The sequence below is a fragment of the Spermophilus citellus genome (genome assembly GCF_964194105.1).
Source record: "Spermophilus citellus genome assembly, chromosome: 3".
NCBI lineage: Eukaryota > Metazoa > Chordata > Mammalia > Rodentia > Sciuridae > Spermophilus > Spermophilus citellus.
This window is the reverse complement of record NC_138184.1, coordinates 153129861-153146882: the sequence shown is the minus strand read 5'-3', so window position 1 is coordinate 153146882 and position 17022 is coordinate 153129861. Positions and strand designations below refer to the sequence as shown.

Here is a 17022-nt window from a genome sequence, read left to right as displayed (position 1 = left end):
CTTGTTTAATTGCTCTGCCAGGACTTCTAATTCTATGTTGAACAGAAGTGGTGAGAGTGGGTATCCTTATCTTGTTCCTGATTTTAGAGGAAAAATTTTCAACTTTTCACCATTGAGTGTATTAGCTATGGGTTTGTCACATGGCCTTTATTATGATGAGATAAATTCTGTCTATACACAAATTTTTAATACTTTTTATCATGAAAGGATATTAAATTTTGTTGAATACTTTTCCTATATCTATTCAGATTGATTGTAGGTTTTCTTTTGTCCTTCATTTTATTTAGGTGTTGTCCATATTTATAAATTTGTGTATGTTGAACCTATATGTGTGGGTTAAACCCCAGTAATTAATCCCATTTGATTATGGTAAATAATCCTTTTAATGTGCTATTGAATTTGATTTGCTAGTATAAAATGTTGAGAATTTTTGCATCTATGTTTATTTGGGATATAGGTTTATAATTTTCTTTTCTTGTAGTCTGGCTTTGGTGACAGTGTAATGTTAGCTTTATGAAATGAGCCAACAATTTTTTTGGAAGCATTTGAGAAGAATTAAGATTTGTTCTTTTTAAAAATATGCTATAATTGAACAGTAAAGCCATCAGACCTCGTGTATCTCTTTGATCAGAAAATTTTACTACTGATGATACATTCTCCTAAATCATTAGTGGTCAATTCAGATTACCTAGTTCTTCATGACACATACAACAGTCCTGGTGTGTTGTATGTGTCTAGATATTTATTCATTTCTTCTAGGTTCTACAATTTATCAGCATATGATTTTTTTAAGTTACTGTGGTATCATTTAAATGTTTCATTTGATTTCTGATTTTTATTTATTTGGGTTTTCCTCTTTCTTAACCATTATAGTCAAAGGTTTGTTGCCTATGTTTTCCTTTTCAAGAAACCAAGTCTTAATTTTCTCAATCTTTTATATTATTATTCTTTTCTCTTTTTTCTCCCTCCATTCTTTCTTCCTTTTTTTTGTCCTGGGAGTTGAACTCAGAGGCACCTCACCACTGAACTGCATCCCTATTTTTTAAAATCTCAATCTCATTCACTTTTGCTCTGATCATTACTATTTCCATTCTTACAATAATTTTGGGTTAATTTGTTCTTCTTTTCTAGTTCCTTTAGTTGTAACTGATATTATTTGTTTGAAATCTTTCTTCTCTTTTGATGTAAGTGAATGCTATAAACTTTTCCCTCAGAAGTGTTTATGCTGTGTCCCATTGGTTTTGGCCCATTTTTTTCTTAACTTCATTTTTAACTTCTTCTTTGAACTACTGTTTTTTCAGATATATGTTGTTTAATTTCTATAAGTTTTTAGATTTCAGATTCCCCCAGTTATTGGTTTCTAGTGTGGTTAGAAAGACACTTGATATGATCTTTTATATATATATATATATATATATATATATATATATATATATATATTTTTTTTTAGTTTTCGGCGGACACAACATCTTTGTATATGGTCCTGAGGATCGAACCGGGCTGAACACATGCCAGGCGAGCGCACTACCCCTTGAGCCACATCCCCAGCCCCTTGATATGATCTTAAGGTTAAAATTTTAAGACTTTTTTGTGTCCTAACACATGATCTATACTAGAAAATGTTCCAAATGGACTTGAAAAAATGAGTCCTCTGATGCTATTGGATAAAATGTTCTGTATTTATCTGTTAGGCACATTTGGTCTAAAGGGTGGTTTAACTCTGATGCTTCCTTACTCATTTTCCTTCAGGATGATCTCTTCATTGCTAAAACTGAGCTACACTACTATTATTGTATTACAATCTATCTCTTCCTTCAAAGATATATTTCATTTTTTTTTCTAAGACAGAGTTTTTCTACGTTGCTAAGATTTTTCCCAAACTCCTGGGTCTAAGCGATTCTCCTGCCTCAGCCTTCTAAGTAGCTGGGACTAGGTATGTGCCACCTTGCCTAGCTGTCTCCTTTCAGATCTAGAAATATATACTTTATATATTTAGATACTATGATATGTAGTGCATTTATTCACAACTGTCATATCCTCTTGATGAATCAACCCCTTTATCATTCTGTAATGACCTTTGTTATCTATTTTATCTTATATAGGAATAACCATTCCTGGTATCTTTTAGAATATATTTTTTTCCATCCTTTCACTTTCATTTTATTAAATGAAGTGAGTCTTCCATAGGCAGCAGATGGTTGGTCCTGTTCATTCACTTATACTACGTCTTTTGTTTAATTCAATCCATTTACATTTGAGGTTCTTATCACCAAGTATGAAATTACTATTGTCATTTTGTTATTGTGTTTTTAGATCTCTTATTCCCTTATACCTCTCTTGAAGTCTTTTTTTGATTTGATGGCTTTCTTTAATTGGTAGGCTCTTATCTCTTGTTTAAATTTTTTGACCTACTTTTTTTTTCTTTGTGTTTATCATGTATGTAGCTTACCTAAAATGTTTCATTCTTATAATAGGCTATTTTAAGTTGATCATGACTTAACTTTTTTCACATAGAAAAACTCAACACTTTTACTTCACCCTACCCATTTCATATTTTGATATCACAATTTGCATCTTTTTAATAATGTGTATACCTGAAAATATTACTGTAGTTATTATTGTTATTTTTAACAATTTTACCTTGTAACCTTCATATTAAAGATATGTGAGTTACACACCATTATTATAGTACTAGATAGATGATTCTGAATTTGTGTGCTTACTTTCACCACTGAATCTTACACTTTCTTATATTTTTTTTCTGTTACTAGTTACAATCCTTCACTTTGAGCTTGAGGAAATCTGTTTAGCATTTTGTGTGTGTGTGTGTGTGTGTGAGAGAGAGAGAGAGAGAGAGAGAGAGAGAGAGAGAGAGACACTGTGGTAGTGACAAACTCCCTCATCTTTGTTTGTCTAAAGAAGTGTTTGCCTCTCCTTCATTTTCAAAGGTCAGTTTTTCTGGGTAAAACTCTTCCTTGGAAGTTTTTAATCCTCTGGCACTTTGAATATAGCATACCAGTCTCTGCTGGCCTAGAATATTTCTGCTGAGAAATTCACTAATAGCCTTACAGAACTTCCTTTTATATGATATGCAAGTTTTCTCTTGCTGCTTTCAGGATCTTTCCCTTGTAGTTCATATGTTTTTTTAAAAAATATTTGTTTTTGTGTGTTTGCTAGGAATCAAATCCAGGGCCTTGTGCATGCTAGGCACATGCTCTACCACTAAGCTATACCACTGCCCTCCACTCCTCTGTTTTTTATTTTTGGCAGTTCAGGTATAGTATGTCTTGTTTGAATTGAGTCTGATGGAAAATTTTGATATTCCTGAGCTTTGATATTTATATCTTTTTTCTGAATATGGAAAGTTTTCTGCTTTTATTTCCTTAGGTAATATTTCTGGTCCTTTGTTTTCTCCTCTCCTTGAAATCCTATAAATGAAATATTTGGATGCTTTCCCATAAATCTCATACACTTCTTTATTTCTTTTCATTATTTTATCTTGTACAACTATAGAGTTCCCATTTTTTCTGTATTTTTGGTTTTTGTGGTTTCAGTTACTCTGGTCAACTATGGTCCAAAAACATTAAATGGAAAATTCCAGAAATAAACAATTCATAAATTTTAAGTTACACATTTTTCTAAGTAGCAATGATGATATCTCACACTATTCCAAATTGTCCTTCCATGCTGCATATGCTACCCACCCAATAGTCACTTAGTAACCATTTCAGCTATCAGATCAATTGTCATGTGCTTGTGTTCAAGTAATCCTTACATAGTAGACTAACATTATATCACAATGCCTGCATCATTTGCCTCACTTAATGTCATCACAAAGATACAGTATTGTGCTACATTGGCTTAGAAGAATGAGTATAGTACAATAAGATAGTTTGAGAGAAACTACATTCATATAGTTTTTATTACAGAATATCGTTATAATTGTTCTATTTATTATTAGCTATTGTTAATTTATTTTGCTTAATTTATTAACTTTATCATATGTATGCATGTATGTTTTTTAAAAAAACATGCCACGGGGCTGGGGATGTGACTCAAATGGTAGTGTGCTCGCCTGGCATGCGCAGGGCGCTGGGTTCAATCCTCAGCACCACATAAAAATAAAATAAAGATGTTGTGTCCACCTAAAACTAAAAAATAAATATTAAAAAATTCTCTCTCTCTCTCTCTCTCTAAAAAAAACATGCCATATATAGGGTTTGTTACTATCTGTGGTTTGGGGCATCCACTGGGGGTCATGGAAGGTAAGCCAGTGGCAAAGGAGGAGATACTGTATATATTTGCAAACTAACGTATCTTCCAGTTCACACATTTTTTTCTTATGTTTGATCAATTTGCTATTGATGCTCTCTATTGCATTTTGTCATCACTTTGTATTTTTTTTTAACACTAGAACTTACTTGATTTTATAATTTCAATTTCTTGGTTAAATTTCTCAATTAGTTCACTTATTATTTTCCTGATTTCGTTGAATTGTTTCTCTGTATTTTCTTGAAGTTTGATTAAAAACAATAATTTTGAATTGTTGGTCAGGCAGTTCATATATCTATCTGTTTCAGGTAGGTTACTGATGCTTTATTTTGTTTCTTTCAGTATATTGTGTTTTTTGATTTTTCTGCATCCTTGAGCACATGCATTTATGTCTGTAAATTTAAGAAAAGTAGACTTTTTAAAATTGTTGACACATCTTTATTTTATGTATTTGTTTTTATATGCGGTGCTGAGGATCGAACCTAGTGCCTCACACAGCCAGGCAAGTGTGCTACTGCTGAACCACAGCCCCAGCCACGAAAAAAAAATAGACTTTACAGACTATTTTTATCTTGGAAAGCGATTCACCAGCCTCTCTAGAAATTCTGGGAAAGTCAGGTGGCATGGTTTGCAAACGCTTTTACTACTGGGTTCTTCAAGGAAGCTGTACTTATGTCTGGATTTGCTGGAACTGGACACTGAATCACTGGGGTAGACCTGGTGATTGGTCTATGGCAGTGGGCTTGAAGCTTCTGTCCACTAAGGTGAGCCTATAATATGCATCCATGGGATACAGCCTGAAGTCTGAGTTTACTGGGGCTGACCTGTAAAAAAAGATGTTAATGATAGGGAAATTGCATACATGTAAGAGGGTATATTGAAATTTTCTATAAAGATATGAGTACCCCTTCTGCAAAATTCATGGGCCCAAAGTTTAGTTGATTTTGGACTTTTTTCAGATTTTGAAATATTTGCACATTTGATGAGATTTCTTGGGGAAAGGATTCAAATCTAAACATGAAATTTGTTTCATATGCACCTTATACATATAGCCTGAAGATAATTTCTTACAATATTTTTAGTGTGTCTTATATTGACAGCAACCTGTCACATGAGGTCAGAAATGGAATTTTCCATTTCTGGAATAATGTTGGAGCTCAAAAGGTTTCCCACTCTTTTCAATGCATCTTAATAATAGGAGCATTTCCGATTTCAGATTACTAGATTAGGGATGCTTAACCAGTAGTATCTTTGAAATTTTTCTGTAAATCTTAAACTTTTCTCAAAAATAAAATTTATTTTAAAACACTACAAAATGTGAATGAATTATCCCTACATTCCTAGAGCTCAGTTGAAGAGAGAATAAAACCAAAAAAATATAACAGTGTCATAAATGTTATAATTAAGGTTTGAATAGAGATCATGAGAGTCCCATCAAGACTTTCAGAAGAAACTATAAATCTTTTCTAACTAAACTCTGTCTTAAAGTATATGAATCTTGGATCTGGGGCTATGGCTCAGCGGTAGAGCACTTGTCTGCATGTGTGAGGCACTGGGTTTGATTCTCAGCACCACATATAAATAAATAAAATAAAGGTCATGGGCAACTTAAAAAAAAAAGTATATGAATCTCCCAGAGCAGCCAGCAAGCACCTTGCTTACAGTCAGCATTCAAATGTCTATGAAAATGATAAAGATGACAGCTCCCTATTATGAAATGACCCTGATGTGAAAAAGAAAAATTTTGATATGTGAAGTTAACTGCTTCTTGTACAATCTTCCTAAAAGAATAAAAAAAGAAAATTTCTGTTCAAATTCTGCCATACACACCTTTATTACACAAAGGCCTGTTTTAGTTGATCAGTGAAGTCGCAGGAATTTGTACTTTTAAGTGCTTCAATTATACTTTGGTGAAAGTTTTTTTGAATGAGCTGTTTCCCTTAAGAGTCAATGGCAGGCAAACCGCATCATTAAAAGGAAAATTAAAAATGCTGGACATTTGATCATTTCAAAAAGGACTCAATTTTAAAAGGTGAAAGGTCACTAGATATTTATAACTGACTCCTATGCAAATGAGAAACATCTCTAAAATATTTTAGTCCACACCATCAATTTCACCACTGAGCGCCCATTATTAGGATTCATCACCCTATTGAACCGAATTCCAATGTAGACAGAAAGTTGAGCTAGCTGAAGTTCTAGCACCTAAGGCTTAGGAGCTGACCTTTTTAATTTAAAACCACTGGTCCTCTCTTGGCGTATGAATTTCTGATTAGGAAAAAGTGAGAATACCTTTAGCAATCACATGCTTTCAACTTGCTATAAATGCTGAACTATTTTAAATTAAATTATGGGTAACATATGACTTTTTTTCTCCAAGTTATACTGGAGTTATGTCATTGGTAGTCTGGTTTAAATCTGAACCTTGCCACTATGAGACCTTGGGCAAATCATGTTGCTCCTCTGGGTCGCAGTTCCCTCATCTGAAAATGAGGGCACTGGGTTAGGTCTCTCTTGTTCTTTCCTTCAGTATAATCCGTGAACTAGCTGTGCTTTAGCTGACAGAGAAAAAACATAAATGTACATGTAGAGACACTACCTTTAATTCATTTGAGGGTCAGCTCATACATACCATAAATATTATCCTCTCTGAGTGAGCAACTGTTAGCATTAGACAAGTATGTTTAGGATTGCACTATTTTAAAAAGCAATTTCAGTGTTATATGCTTTATAAAGAAATTTGTAAGTATTAGTAATAATAGTGTTTACTTTAAGTTATATTAGTAGTAAAACATCCCCAAGGTAAAGATACTAACTACTGAGGGGGATCCTTAGTCAGTTCTCCAACCCACCACTGCCTGCCTTCCGTGAGGGATTTCAGAGCCTTGGTGCTCTCTGTCCAGCCTTGAAATGCAGCAAACCTAAAATCCTATTTCGAACAGCAGTCACCATATTCCCTCACGTCTCCCATTTGGTCCTTAAAAAAAAAAAAAAAAAAAAAAAAGCCAGACGTGAGAGATTTTCTTAAATCTTCTTGAATGAATGATTCTTTAGGTTCCAAAACACATATGTGGGGACCCCCCAGGTACCGCCCTACCATGCTCCCTAGGCCTCTCAAAAAGAAGTGGCGCGCACCTGAGCGGCCAAGCTCCCCGCACCTGGCGGGCATCCAGAGAGGCTAAGGCCGGGCTCCTCCCCCGCACTGTCCTAGCTGCCGGCGGTGAGCAGCCCAGCGGCCAGTCGCTGGACCATCACCTGGCGCCTCTCGTGGGCATGCTTCGCTCTGGAAATCCCAAGTCGTCTTAGGCTCCCGACCCTTCCCGGGAATCGTTGATCCAGCCCGGAGCTGTCCTCCTCTCCACCCCACTCGGCCCTTGCTGCCCCCGCGCGTCCTTCTTCAATCCTAGTCAGCGCATCCAGGGTCCCCTCACCCCCTCATCTCCTCCCGACCCCGCAGGTCTCCAGCGCCAGGGCCCGCGCTCTCGCCGCGGTCCAGCCTCCCTTCTCCGCCGGGCCCCGCCCAGCCTCGCTGTTCAGGGGCTCCCGGTCGGGCCTCTCTGTCTTCCTCCCACCTCCGTCCCCTTCTCCCCTCCCGAAGACGTGCTATTTTTAGCAAATCCTCCGCGCGCCGCCACCCGCTCAGCTCGCAGCTCGCAGCCGCCCGCTGCCGCCCTCCCGAGCTCCCCCCGCGCAGCGGCGGCGGCGGCGGCGGCAGCGCGTCCCGCACATCGCGCAGCGCGCACCAAGCCGGCCCCGCGCGCCCGCCGCCCTCGCCGCGGTCTCCTCCTCTGGCGCCCGCCGCGGCCGGTAAGTCCCTGCTGGAGGAGCTGCGGTGGTCCCCGAGTCAACTTTCAATCCCCTTTTTGCTTCCTGCCTCGCCATTCTCTTCTCCTCCTGGAAAGATGGCTGTTTGGAGAAGGGGGAGAAGTTAGGGGGTCGCCAGCGCGGGGCGAAGGAGGGCGCGACAGCCTCGGCAGGAGCGGGCGGAGGTGAGTGGCTCCACAGCCCAGTTCCCGGCTGCTGCTCCGGGAAAGCCCTGGGAATTGGGGGCCACGGGTCCTCCGGATGCGCCGCTGTATTCCCTGCCGGGGTTCCCAGGTTAACAGCATTTCAGTACGGACTCCGCCGATATCACTTGCCTTGCATCTCTCAGGCAGAGGTTGGTGGGTTTAAGGTACCTTTGTCAGAAGTTGGGTGCTAGATGATCCTTTGATGAACAGCGTGACATTTGGCTAGTCAAACGGAGGCGCAGGGTCGGTGGCATGATTCTCCCCCGCCCCCAAACACACACCCAGTTCGTGTGGAATCGGAGCTATGAATGAAAAGTTTGTACTGCCAACATGTTGCTTGAGGGGCGCAGTACTTAGTGGGGTACCTATGATGTTTCGTGGGGGACTTCGGTTCCAAGTCTGTACATCCCAACGCTGGGTTTTAAGAAAAGTTCACGGGTCTGAGGGATGGGAGATTAAGCTGGTCCTAGGCTAGTGGGAGGAGAGTGATGAATCTTGAAAGCTTATTAAGGTAAACTGATTGATTAAACGCCACGGGGATATCGCCGTGGGAAATGAGGGAGCAGAGGACAGGGGGCGTTCCCAGATCGCCCAGCAGGCAGCGTTTGTTTGGTTTTGAGGCCATCGCCCACTTGTCCGCAGTGAGAAGTGCTGGTGTCAGAGGCCTGTGTCTCTGTGTGTGATACAGTGGGACCAAGCTGCCCTCCGGATCCCAGGCTCGGTTATCAGGAGAGGTGGCTTGCTGCGGGGAGCTGAGGATGCGGTTCAGGTGATGTGGACTTGGAAAATTCTCTAGTGAGTCTCATATGCTTTAATTTCAGGAAGATCTGTTATGTTTGTTTTTTCCCTGCCAGGAAGATGTGTACTCTTCAAAAAGGAACTTCGAGAGTAACTATAGCATTTTGAAATCTGCGGAAAGTAGGATATATAATGTTATACATACATCCCATTACACATGAATATTGTGTGTGTGTTTATGTGTTGTGTGTGTGTGTGTGTGTGTAAAATATGGAAGTGAGATAAGAAGGGCTTACAAAGTTTAACTTTTTTTTTTAACCAGAAAGTGAAGAATTCCTCCCTCCCCCCAAAAGGGTATAACGATGTTATAAAACTAAATATTCTTGGTATATAGAGATGTCTCAGAAAGATTCAGGAATAAAAGTATTCAGAGCACAATCATGTTTTTGAATCTTGCAGGCATTATTGAAATCCAGAAAAAGGGAATGAGTATGTAAAAATCTATATTGAAGAAGAAAACAACTTAAAATCTTTGGAATTAAAACCTTTTGACATTTGAAAAGGTCTGGATGTTATTTTCTGATGTCCCAGAAATCTTTTTAATCCTGTAATGAGTAACAGCACAGAATAAGTTGAAGTTAATAAACGAGGACAATGTAAAAATCATATTTGGAAAAGATCTTTTTAAAAACTACTCTTTGGTTCTTTTGATATTTATTATGGAAATTATTGCAACTGAAAATTTGTTGTTATATATTTGCCTTTTACCACAGACAATTAGTATTCCTTTTCCCTTTAAAACACTGTTCCCATTTGGACCAATTTAATTCCTCAAACATCAAATTATTGATGTGCCTTCTGGAAACCATTCATATTTGAAATGCTTAATAAGAATATTATATTTCTGAAATAACAAATAATTGTAAAACTTGTTTTTAATGTATTCCCATCTATTTTGTTTGGGGCAAATTTCAAGATGAGCATTATTTCCTGAGAATGTATCATTTTCTGTGTGAGGGAAAAAGCTAATGTTTTCATATATGTTTCAGCTACAAAACAGGTGCATGTACAGTGGGAATCCTGAGTCTGACCTTTGATAGGCTGCCAGCTAGAGGGAGAGAGATGCTTTCCCAGCTTTGCTCCTGAATTGATAGTCTTCACTACAGAATGGACACGTTTAGATGCACAGAAGGTTGTGCAGAAGGAAGTTAAGAGTTTTAAATTAAGTAGCAGTTTATAGATAGAAGACAGATTTTTTTTTTTTTTTTACCTAATTCTTCCTTTTTCTCTCCCTTTGTAGATCAGTGTGCTGGACTGGCCTTTATTGAAAAGTCAGACCAGCACTCTGGCTAGAGACTGTTTGGCATAACAAACTGCCATCTTCTGTAAAAATAATGGTAGCCCTTCTGAAAGTAGAAGTTAATTTTACATATGTTGTAGTTTTTATCATTGTTCTGTGACCAAACTGTGCCCATTATTATAGTATAAAGAGCAGCTTTATAGAGTTGTCACTGTATATTTAATGATATTTATATTTGAGCCATGGACCAACCACTATTTGAGGTTTCAAAGATTTTTAAATCTTAAGGCCAACTACTTAGATGCAAATATTCAATAGCATAAACGAAAGCCATAATTTAGATTTTTATTAATGCCCTTATCTTAGGTTTTTTAGGTTTATGCAGCATTTATTTCTTTTTATTAGAATAACTTCTTTGAATTTGTTTAAATATTACAATGTGTTATATTATAATTTACACCCGCTCAGTGGGGGAAGGTGTAGGTTATTCTTAAATAGAGATATAGAGAAATAGCTAACAAGGAGAGTCATTCGAGAAGCATATGGACATCATAAAATCCTTCTGTATGTAGCATCTGTACCTTCTCATTAGTGAAATATTGTAGTTATGGACATTTTTTTGTTATTGCATCCAAATGTGGCTTTTTATTTTTACTTCAATTGATTTTTTTGTTTGTTTTAAAATGTAGTTTACATTAATGTTTCGGTTAGTGGGGGCTTTATTGCTTGAAGCCCTTTCCTTTCAATAAAGACACCATATTTAATTTTTATTGCACACGTCACAGACACATACAACTCTTTTCAGCTTGTTTTTATAACTTTTACATTTTTTTTTGATAATTTCTCAAAACATTTGAGAGACCAGTAGGATGACATATTATTCTCATTTTAGGAAGAAGACAGCAGGTACACTGATAGATTCCAAATTATACACAAGTGAAGAAGTGTAAAACCGAGGATAACGTGTATTTGTTCCCTAACCACAAAAACAAGTTGCTCCCGTGGCTCTCTTATGATGATTTCATAAATTTTCATTGTATTTGTAACATGCTCATCTCTATAGATGTGCAACTTGCGTTCCATATCAGTTAACATAATCATAAGGGAACGGGTCCTTGCTTTTGCCTGCTGATGGAGGAAACCTGTTGGAAGTGCTAAGACATGTTCCTCTGAGGAGGTTTCATTCTTGCAGTCAGTCCTTAGCCTGCACACTGCCCTGCTCCCTTTGGCCTCACCTGATATGCCCCTTTATTCATCAGTGCAACCTTTGGTGTTTTTCAGCACACTTGTCAAACTTAAGATCATCAGCATCACCAATGAGAGAGATCAGAACCTGATTTTTAAGACGAAAGAGTATTGACAGAGGAATGTCCACTCCAGAGCCAACCTCTATTGGTCAGGGATCACATTGTAAGAGTCAGGAAACTCTTTTATTAGCTCTGATTCTTTGGCTAAACTTACAGTCATCAAAGTGAAAAAAAAGGTTTATGGAATATTCTAGTCATTTTTGTCTATATGCTAGTGTCTTTATAAACAGACTTAAGGAAAATGAAAATGGACAGTATACCTTGTTCTTCTTTTTCTTCAGCCCACCAAATCCCTTTGCTTTCAATTTTCAAACAGAATTTTTCAGGGTAATTGCCCACATGATTTGTAACAGCTAAGGTGATAGACTTTTGGTATTGTATTGTTAGAGTCAGAAGTGGAGCGTATTATCCAGGATGCAGAAGAAAGCATTGCAATTTCACAGAAAATGGTAATATGTAATCTTATGTAAGCTCACACATATTTGTTGAAAACATTTTTAGTTTTTTGAGTAAGCAGACAGTACCAGGCGCTTTTTACTCTATTAAGATAATATATTTTTTACCATCTCTTTCTCTAAGTGTATACTTTATAGGAGCTCATCTAAATCATTTTCAGTGTGAATTACAGAAAAATATGGACTATTCAGGCGTGGTTTACTGTTTACTATAATAAATTCAGTTTAGAGCTTCAAAGAGAGGAAAGCTATTTTTTTCTACAACAGGGAAAGTGTGGTGTGATGCTGATAAGACACAGGAGAGTTGTGGCTGCTGGTTATGGTACTTTCTTCCCATGATGGGAGGGAGATGGGTATGGATTGGTGCTGCTCAAGTGAAATAGCAATGAGTGGAATTTGAAAGAAGGATAAGATTTGGATAAACTGTGTGTCACTAGAGGTATTTAGTAGCAATTCATGAAAACTAACATGAGTGAATTTAAGCACCAAATACAATTTTTTAGGGGATATTGATTGTTTTCATTTTGTATTGCTGTGTAACACATCACAACAAATTTAGAAACTTAACACATATCTATTATCTCAGTTTGATTGCTGAGGAGTTCACACATGACTCAATTAGGTCTTCTGCTGAGGAGTCTCATCATGATTCAACTAGGTCTCTGCTTAGGAGTGTCATAGGGTATTGGTCAGGGCTGCAGTTTTATCAGAGGCTCAACTGGTGAACATCTGCTTCCAGGCTCCATGGTATTGTTAACAGTACTTATCTCCTTGGGTCAGAGGACTGAGATTTCCATTTTCTTTCTGGCTATCAGAGAAAGGCTACTTTTCAGCTATTGGAAACTGCCTATTGTTCTTTGCCAACTAATCTTCTTACAGGCACCTTGCAATATGACAGCTTACTTTTTCAAAGTATCTTTTGTTCCACTCAGATAAGACAGAGTCTTATACAATGCAATATAACATGATAATGGGAGTAAATTCACCTTTGCTGTATTCTGTTGGTCAGAAGCAAGTCATATGTTCTATCTGATCTTAAGGGGAAGGGACTGTACAAGGGCATCACTCATTGGAGATCACCTTGAGATGTGTCTACTATATTGAATGGCTCATAGAATTTCTGGAATAGTGAACAGACTTGGCTAAGAAGCCACTCAATCAGAAACAAGGCTCAAAATTGCTCTGCTGATCCTGTGAGGTACTGTTGCTTCTGCTGCCAGCACACCATAATTATTATACATATATAAAATATTTACATAATATAAAATATTGTATATATTTATATTTATTATCAGTTCTCAGGACCAAAAAGAATGACAAGTACCCATTGCTGAGGAAAAGAAGAAGAGTAAATGTGAACAAATGATTACTTAATGAAATGTTTGGGGTTTTGAGCAGTATAGACATGACAACCATCTAAAGGTGGGATTGAATTGAAAGTGGCTTGAGTTGTACCAGTCCTTGGAAAGAAAGCTCTTCTGGGATTTTGGAGAATGATAGTAATGAAGCCCCATTTGGAGTGGTGGTGAGCCTTTTAAAAGATGAGTCACTGGCACATAAGCTAGTCTAGGAATTGACTCAGTTTGTCTCTAATGTATTCACATGTAAAAGATTTTAAGGGATCAATTCCACCAATCCTTGTAGGGAACCAGCTAGCTCTGTGATTTGGAGTCCCATAGTATGGTCTTCTCTTGTAGGGAGAGAACAGATTCAGGATAACTGCAGATTTGCTGTACTATGTTTGTGGTCCAAAGTCTATGGGATGCTATGGAGGAGCATGGGGGACTATTGAACAGAGCTTCTTTTCTAAGCACTTTGCAGGGATGATCTTATCCAATCTGTATCTCAACTCAGGCAGCTTGGTTCATATTTCCCTAGTTCTGCTCCCTTCCTTCCTACCCCCCAGGTAAATGGAGACTTTGAATGTCTTGCCAAGGATCATTCCGTCAGAGTGACATAAGGATTTGAATATAGTTCTGATTCCACAGCCCACAGCCTTGTAGTACACATCCTATACTCACATGCAGTAAGTGAGGTTTCCAGGGGGAAAGCCTGTTAATTCACACATTGAAGTGGATGTCGGCTACAGTTGCTCTTGAGGTCCATCATTCACCTTGAGAGAACTGAATACTGGAAGATAAGGGTTAGAAGCAGGAGTGCGAGTGTGCTGTATCATGCCTTCTTTGATTTTCTCAGCAGGAAGCACAGATCATAGGTCTCTTTTAGATCTAAAAGTAAGAATGGGGACTGGAGGTTGTGCATTTTTATTTCAACTTATCATTTTGGTTAAAATCAAAAGCTCTGTTCCTCCTTTCTCTTCTATATGTAGATTTCCACTATTAAGATAAATCAGGAAGCATTATGAATTCTCATTGCCTCTTTGGCTATAGGGTTCCTTCTATAGCTTTTCCAAATGTCACTGTTTTGATCTACTTGAAACGTCTATTGAGAAATTCTTCCTTTGTTCTTCTATTACTTGGTCCCCCTTTCTACTCTGTGGTGCTTCTGAATTCTATTCATAGATATTCTACTTTTTTCTTCTATTTTATGTACTTAAATCTCTTCTTTAAATGGATCTCATTCCATTGATCAGAATCATCCACCCAGATCCCCTTGCTGTTCTGCTGTAAAATACAAGCTCAGTGTGGGACCCATGAAGGCTCACCTATTTTTCTGTTAATTTTATTGAGTTGTACTCAGCATTTCAACACAGTATGCAGAAGCCTTTAATATTAGTTCAAGTGTAAACATTTTAAACGAATACCCCAAGGGAGCACTCAGATTCGATTGTGTTAGGTCAGGTGCATACCTCGGACCACTCCATGGTGGCCAGATAGATGGAGTTTCATGATTATCCCATCTGGATCCAGGTGTCCACCCTTCTAGAAAATTACCATGCACAGAAACCTATTCCTGAGCACACAGAAACTCAGAAAGTCTAGAAATAAAACTTAATTCCTTCATATAAGTTTTAGATTTCCTAAACTAACTTATGCCAGATTTGACTCTTTAAGTGATCAAACTCCTTAGTGTACACCAGTTCTTTCATAGTCTGGACCTAGCCTCTCTTTATTACTTTTACATTTTTAACTTTTGCTATTCTCTGTCTTGCACCCCATAAATCTCTAAGGATCACAGTTCTAAACTTGGAGCTAGCAAATGGCTTAGATTTTAGATAAATGGGAAGATCAGCCTGCCTGAGAAAATAAATCAACATGTAAATAAAAGAGAGCAAGAGAAAGAATGAGAATAAACAAATAGTTATTTAGTTCCTGCATCCGTGCATTCTCCAGGCCAGTTCTACCAGTAATTTTTCTAGGATTATATTTTTCAAGCAATAAACTCTACATAAACTGGGTTTCTGCCCTTTAATTGAAAGAATACTAAAAAGCACAGGTATCTTTCAGCCCCTCATTCTCAGTGCTTTTTATGAACCTACTGAATCCAGAACTCTCAGTGGTCATCTTGTAGCCAGGTCAGACTTTGATTCCTCTGGGGTTTTATTTGGGTGTGTACCTATTAGAAAGCTATGCTTTCTCCGCTCTGCTTTTCCTCTGGGCCCAGCATATGACCCATCTCTTTTGCATGACCCATCTCTTTTGCGATGCTTCTCTGGTTACTGCAGCTCACCGTGTTCTAGCCCTTTTCTGAATTCCTGCAGTATTTAGGATGAAGGCTGTGGTTCTCACAGGCTTAGAAATCGAATTCTAGTATTAATTAAGAAAATCCACTATTTAAAAAAGCTACTAGATGAGTAAAGTCTTTAAGGGAATTTGCACTTCATTACCAAGCACAGCATTTTTTCTACTTCTGAAATATATTAGTTGATATACAGAATGATTTACAAATGAATTTGTGATCTCTTTGCACTTACTCTGTTCCGCTAGAGAACCATGGTCCTTCATGCCTAGATGGAAAGGAGGGCAGAGAAGGTTTGGTTTGCTAGTAGGTACCCTGTCCACAGGAAGAATGGGCTGATTTTGGCTAAGACTCCGGGTCTGTGCGGTGTGAACTTATTTTTATTGAATGCTTTACTTAAGTTTGTAGGATCATAAAATGTAAGTCCTTTTGTTTATAGATTTTATAAATTATTTAAACCCAAACCAGCAAGTAGTTATTGAATGTGAACAAAAGAACTGATGAAATTAAAAGAAGCAGGATTGAATAATGTGACAAATGATGTTGTATGTTGAAATTACATCGCCAGAATTGACTTTGAGAGCATAAAGATGTAACCCCAGATTTTGTTCTTTATCTATGTCTTATATCAATATAAATGTGGAAAATATCCTTTTAACAGATTAAAAACAAACAAGCGATATTTACTTGAAGGCTTTGTTTTCTTGTTCATACTTGATCATAATTCTACTGGAAAATAATCCTCAAATGTCAGTTTTAATGAGATTATCAACTGAGAGCTCTATAGCATTTTTTTTTGTTCTCTTGAAAATGTGATTAGCATTGTGGAGTTATTGAATTCTAAATCAAATGTGTAAGCCATATTCAGAGATTGCTGGAATGAAGAACAGATTGTGTAGAAAATACACAGAGATGATGATGATTTTAACCAGTATAGTGCAGGAAGCCTATACTTTTGGATGCTATATTACCGTGTGTTCTATAATGACTAATTCATCCTCACCTTTTCTCTAGCCAGTTTATTTACCAAACTCTGTATTATTTGGCCTTTATCTAGTACGCACACAATTGAAAACCCAGCAGCAAACAATGAAATGAAAATTTGGTTAATAGTAGTTTTAAAACTACTGTTATTTACAAATTAATTAGAATAAATTTATATTATCTTTTTAGATTATAATTCCAATGGAAATGCGGAATGAAAAACAAATTACTCATCAAACTTGTATCTCAGTTTGAAGCACAGAGTTTCAAGTCTTAATTTGTCCATCAAAACATTTTACATAAGAGTCTACATTGTA

The 17022-nt window shown here is 37.4% G+C and overlaps 1 protein-coding gene across 2 annotated transcripts in view; it reads left to right on the top strand.

Moving 5' to 3' along the window:
• Positions 1-8033: 8033 nt before the first annotated feature.
• The window catches only part of HDAC9 (histone deacetylase 9), an 890491-nt gene continuing 881502 nt past the window's right edge, over positions 8034-17022 (top strand). Inside the window, exon 1 of one of the 2 annotated variants that reach the window (XM_081283850.1) lies at positions 8034-8261. The gene's annotated coding sequence lies outside the window, so the exon portion shown is untranslated. The remainder of the gene's footprint in view (positions 8262-17022) is intronic. The other variant, XM_081283851.1, reaches the window with a different exon arrangement.